Source organism: Lates calcarifer, linkage group LG5, assembly GCF_001640805.2.
Source record: "Lates calcarifer isolate ASB-BC8 linkage group LG5, TLL_Latcal_v3, whole genome shotgun sequence".
NCBI classification, from domain to species: Eukaryota; Metazoa; Chordata; class Actinopteri; family Centropomidae; genus Lates; species Lates calcarifer.
This window is the reverse complement of record NC_066837.1, coordinates 13,841,704-13,847,703: the sequence shown is the minus strand read 5'-3', so window position 1 is coordinate 13,847,703 and position 6,000 is coordinate 13,841,704. Positions and strand designations below refer to the sequence as shown.

At 39.2% G+C, this 6,000-nt stretch overlaps 1 long non-coding RNA gene across 1 annotated transcript in view; it reads left to right on the top strand.

The window, feature by feature from the left end:
• Nucleotides 1-1,607: 1,607 nt before the first annotated feature.
• LOC108896592 (uncharacterized) overlaps nt 1,608-6,000 on the top strand; it is a 28,208-nt gene continuing 23,815 nt past the window's right edge. The window contains exon 1 of the long non-coding RNA XR_007813250.1: nt 1,608-1,819. This is a non-coding gene — a long non-coding RNA (uncharacterized LOC108896592). The remainder of the gene's footprint in view (nt 1,820-6,000) is intronic.

Sequence of the window (6,000 nt, the reverse complement as noted above, 5' to 3'; positions counted from 1 at the left end):
GTCAGGCAGGGATTGTGAGTCGATCGTGGGGGGGTGGGGGGGTGTATCTGAGGGTGATGACTCATACCAAATTATTACATGCCGTTGCTATGTAATGACAGAGTATGTGGAAGTCTCTGTGTGTGTGTGTGTGTGTGTGTGTGCGTGTGTGTTTTTGTTTGAGAGAGTGTGAACGGGCTAGAGGAGCCAGTTGATGTCAACAGAAAACACAAAAGTAATGGAGCTTATCTCTCCTGTCTGCTACCTGTTACATATTGTATATTGAATTACTGATTTAAGCCGCTTTCAGAAACTGGGTGTTTTATAGTCAAGTCCATGATCACACGATGACCATATCACCACAAGGCCGTCAGTGAATTGCAAGCCTGGTGGCCTGCCTGGGGCCCACCTGTGGAACTGGGGGTGGCTCAGTTTGAAACGTAGATATAATAGTTGGAAAGTTCAATGGCAAAAACTGTTGGTTAAAACCTGACAGCAGGGGGGGGGTGCCCCCGTAGCCGAATGGTTGGGGCGCGTACCACATGGGCTTAAGTGCCCTGAGCAGCTGGTCCCCGGATCGACTTCATCCGGTTCGGCCGGACCTTTACTGCGTGTCATTCCCCTGCTCTCTCTCCCTGTTTCCTGTCTCATCTCCACTGTCCTATCAAAATAAAGGTGAAACCCCCCCAAAAAATAATTAAAACAAAAAAACATGACAGCAGGAAAACAGCAAGTTTGAATTCAGTGTTCGTTGCCATCATTGTGTGTGTGACACTCAACATGACTATCACAAGCTAACATTATGTAGCAACCTTAGCTAGCTAGCCAAACGGTCAGTAACACAGATACTTCCTTTGTGACATTTAGGGATAATGTTAAGGAGAGGTAATGATGATAGCAGTTAGAAAGAGACTGCTAACATTTGTAGCTCGAGTCAACAATGTTAGTGCAGCCACAGGCTGACAAACCACAGCCTCTGGGCTATAGCAATTACTTATTGGACAAACATGAAACATCCTTTTACCTAATTACCTTTTACCTCATTTCCCTTTGGATTGTCACATTATTATAGTATACATTATAAACAAAAACAGACTCATTTAAATCTGTATTATACATGATTGGTGACTGTGAATATCGACACACTGCCTTGTCCCTTTTTACCTTACATAGAAGATTGTCCCTCTACTTGATCAAAAGTATAAATCTGTATATTTTGCCTCTTTTTAATTTGGCATTACATTGAAAAAAATATTCTCCGGAGTCCCAAGCTTGGTGTTATTTTTTTATTCAATAGTATGCTCAGCTTATTACAATAAATTAAACTGTTATCTTCAGCTCCTCTGTTCTTGTCAATGCAGTGGCTCATGTCTGCACCCTCCCATTCATAATGTGCCTTTTTTGCCTCTCTCTGGGGCCAGAAAATTTAAAAAATGAAGCCCTGAACTATCAGTCTTAACCTTGATCTTGGCACAAAACTTCCCCTGATTTCAACTTTGTCCACAAAGGAAGGGCCTCTCCAGTGTTAACACAATTTTTCTCTCTTTGTTTTGTCGCTTTATCCATGTGCCCCTATGTCACTTCGTCTCTCTGCCGCTTTCAACTCCAGTGAAGAGCGAAGTCTATCAAAAGTACTGTATCCAAACGCTGTATTATACCAGACAGCTTCTGTCAGGAGCACAGCAACTGAGGCCAGGAAGGACAACACTGAGTGCACTGGCAATTTGTCACTGAACTAGGATTACAAGAAAAACTCTTTAGTTTGACAGTGGAACATTCCTTTGGGTTTTTGCTCCATGAAAATGAGATTCCTCAAAGACACTTAATATGAGACTCACAGGTAAAGTGTGATATTTCAAAGGTAGGACTAAGAAATGTGTAAACTTTTACCTCGTGACCTTAGTGTACATGTCCTTGTGTGCATGCTGGTAGAAGATGTTCTCAGTGAATTCTGTAGAGAGTGACTGAGAGTTTCTGGAGAGACATATTATCATTCTGTTCTCACATCAAGTCAAATTCACTTGTAAGTTTTAACCTATGACAGTTAGCATTCAGGTTTCTTGAGCGTTTCAGTTGTTTGAAGTTGGTTTCACAGTACAAGGTGTAAGATGTTTGTGTATGTGGACGTGATGGTATCCTAACCAGTGCTTTGCAAGAACTGCATTAATAAGGTTATCACTGTTTGACTTAATATTTACAGTCGGTTCACTTGTTGCATTGAAATTTCTTTTTCAAGTTCTGAGTGTTTTATATCAAAATCACTCTTTTTTTTTTCTTTTGATTGCCTTGAATTCATGTGCTGCCAATCAGATCTCAAGGATTTAATAGTGGTTCTGTTTCATTTAGCAGGACCAGGGTATGTAGGCAGTCACACTGATCTCTGTGTGAGTTCTCCAAGTAAAACCTGCCCACACCACTTGGAAAAGTTTCACTGTAAATCATAGATCAAACCTCTTATAACAGAGCCTCTCTACAAAGACCAGTGCCATTGCTCCCATTTGAAAGGTTAATATATAATTTATATTCCTGCAACAATGAGAGCATGACAGCACTGTGTCATGAGCTTGGATGAATTGGCAAGTTTAGGGGGAATGACCCTGACAATAGTTTCGGTTGTAGAACCAATGGGCAAAGAAATAGAAGTGGAAACTTTGATTTAATCTGAACCTGAGAGGGAACCATTCTATGCCCTTTGTTCTATTAATGTCTGATCCCCTAAAAGAAAAGAGTGATGCAGGCTCATTTTCTGTTTCATTCTGCCCACTTTTTCAGTTAATCTGATGTGAATTATTAAATGTGCAGAGCACAAGCTATGTTTTAAACTCCAGAAATAGCACCGCTTCATGCTCAAATCAGAGGCAGGATATGTCAGGTTGGTAGGCAGCAGGTGGAGTTGCAGAATTTAATAAATGGAAAGGCCTCTCTTGTTGTGAATTTATGGCAGTGTGATTCACTCTAATCTCCTGGGCATGATGACTGCCTAAGCACCCTCATGCTCTTCTCCTCCAGTGGTCTTCATCAGTGCATTGTCCGCTGGCCTTAATGTACTGCCCTCAGTCACAGCTTAAAACCTGGTTTGTCATTGAAGTTTTACTTTGCTAGCAAATGACCTCCCTGCAGCTGCCATCAGTCCATCAACCCCTAAAAGTTAAATTTATTTCATAAAGATTGTGCAGCATGCAGTTGCTACACTGGTATTTCCTCTGCAAATACATTCTTTTTCTCTCTTAACTTTTCAGTTTTCATTGGTACGTGTTTGCTTTTTGCATGCCCCTCAGAGGACACACATATAGACTGTGTTTGTTTGTGTGTGTGTGTGTGTGTGTATGTGTGTGTGTATGTGTGTGTGTGTATGTGTGTTTGTTTGTTTGCCTGCCCACTAATTTGCATGTCTTCCCCTCTTAGTGGCTTGTGTACCGTCTCAGCCCCACTCATACAGAAAGCCCCTGGGATCAAGCAAGTTCGGAGGCTAAGTCAAAGCTTGTGGGAACTAATCTTTACCATTACATTCTCTTCCTCTTAGATCACCATGTATCTCAAACTGGGGGTCATCTCCAGTGTCCTGAACAGAGATCTGATGTTTGTGAGGGCTGCAGTGTACATCTCTGCGGAATGATAGTACTCATGTTGATAGGAAAACAGAATGCCATTGGTGTTTCTTTTAGAATTTTTGAAAGCGTATAAGGGAAACATAGTACACAAAAGTTGAAACTAAAACAAACCAAAACAGAGAATCTGCTTCTAACTTCTAACTTCAACTGTGATTGCTCGTCCAAAGACAACACAAAAATATTAAAAACTAATTACAAGAGTCATAAAAAATCCACACTTCAGATAGTAAAGCTTTAAAATTCCAAGAGGAAAAAAGAATCTAGCTTGAGGGCAGTTCTCAGTTCATCTTGTTAAAAAGGTGCATAGTATATGAAGCCACTTCTGCCAAGACAAGCACATATATATGGGATATCTGAGGTTAAGTAGATATTGTATTGTGTCCTTTAGTGACAAGATTTGAATAAAAGAAAAGAGGTGAGATAGTTTCGAGCTCTATGAATGAATGTCAGAAATTTCTCCACAATGATAAAGTGTAATACACTATGATATACAGGGATTATCTGCTGAATTAAAGATGAGGCACTGTGACAGTACAGAATATCTCTGTAGGCAAGTGAAAGTTGACTGAATAGTATAGACTAGTTTGATTTTAAATTTTTGACAGCCATGCTTTTGACTGTCTACTCTGACTACGCGTAATTATACACAAAATTGTTCCAATCACCTCAGCAAAAGGATTTTAATTCACAACCACCTCTTTCATAGGACCGGAAGATTCAAGTTGTCTGTATTTGCAGGGTCATTTATCTTCTGAATAGGCTCATCAAACTGCCAGGCAGTCAGCGCACTTAATTTTCCTTCACTTCTCTTGCTCTCTTTGATTTGTGTGCGGTGATCTCATATTGATGTACTTCAGCTGTGAATGAAACTGCATCTAATGTCTTATGTTTTATTGTCTCAGAAAACACCTTATGTCTGATATAATTGAGCCAAGAGAAGACTAAGGAGATTGTCACGAGCAAAAAGTTATTTTATATGAGCTCTCTAATGTCGCCTGTTTTCTACCTGGCTGCAACTGAATTTTGCTTATAGGGATAATTGAAGCAACTTTGCTTAATTTATGCCACTAGGGGGCAGACTATAACAAAAAAACACAACCACCATAAAGTTGTCGTGACAAATGTGTTAGCGTTACACATCCAGCAGCCGCAGGTTGGCAGAGCAACATTTGGAGTAATGCTTATGAACAAATGTTAGTCCAGTGTTCACTCTTAATCTCTGTATTTGCTTCCATCAACTTCAGCTTTCTGAGCCAAATATGTTCTGAACCTTCAATGCTGGGCAGGTAGTGTAGACTAGTTTAATCTAAGTCTTTTCTGGATTCAGCTGCCTGTTGAATTAATGAAAGCAGGTGAGACTCAACCATACAATAAGTACGCGGTCTGCACATTTGGTGTAGCTGTTGCATTAGTTCTTAATTCTACCTGATCGCAGTGGCATGACCAACTCTTTGTCATTACAGTATACAGTATACATACATAGCCTATTAAAAACATAGTAAATTAATACATTTTTATTTTTTAAAAAGTCTTCTTTTTTTTGGTAAATTGTCTCTGTGTTTTCAATCATATTTGACTGAACCGAGGAAACATCACCCTATCACTCTCATGATTGCTTCTCCCTGTTTTTTTTTTTTTTTCAAGAACCAATTCAGGATTAATGTCACATTGATTAGACTTGACTTTAGAGCTATGGTTTGGAGAAACAGTTGTGCTTTTGTTGTTTTTAAATGTTAGGTGTTAATCTTCCCTAATGTATACTCATGAAACATGAAACCAATTAAAATTTATTGCTGAGGCTGCCAGTTGCGTCAGCAAAAACTTCCAAAACACAGCTTGTGACAGATTGCGTCTATACTGTTGCTGTAAGATCCATTCTTAAGTCCCTGCAATTTCCCAATATTACAAAGCTAAGTTCTTCTATAGATTGACAAAAGATTGATATCTTACTCCCACATGTATCAGTTGCACCCAAAGGTACAACAAGAACAAAACTTTCCTCCTTTCCACCTTCTCTGCTTTCTAAAATCTCTGTATTCGTCTTTCTCAGAGAAAGTTGTATTAAACCTCTTCCCTAATACTAAATCTTTTGTTTAATTTATGAAAGAAGAACATAATGTCTTTTACTTCAACACTGCTATTGTTCTGCACCAGAAAAAATAATGTCATTTAAATGTTTTAATCTCTTTAACAGGAACAAATCACTGTCTTTATTGTGGATATCCTTCACTATGAACATCAACACATTTTTCTAAGATGATAAAAGTCCCACCCTGCCAATACACAGCCTTTGTCTCTACAGAGGTTTACACAAATTAAAATGCATAACTGACTTTGCAATCAGCCCGCAATTTACAACAGGGTTTGTTGATATCCGGTAATGATCAATTGTAAATGCAAGAAGTGTGTG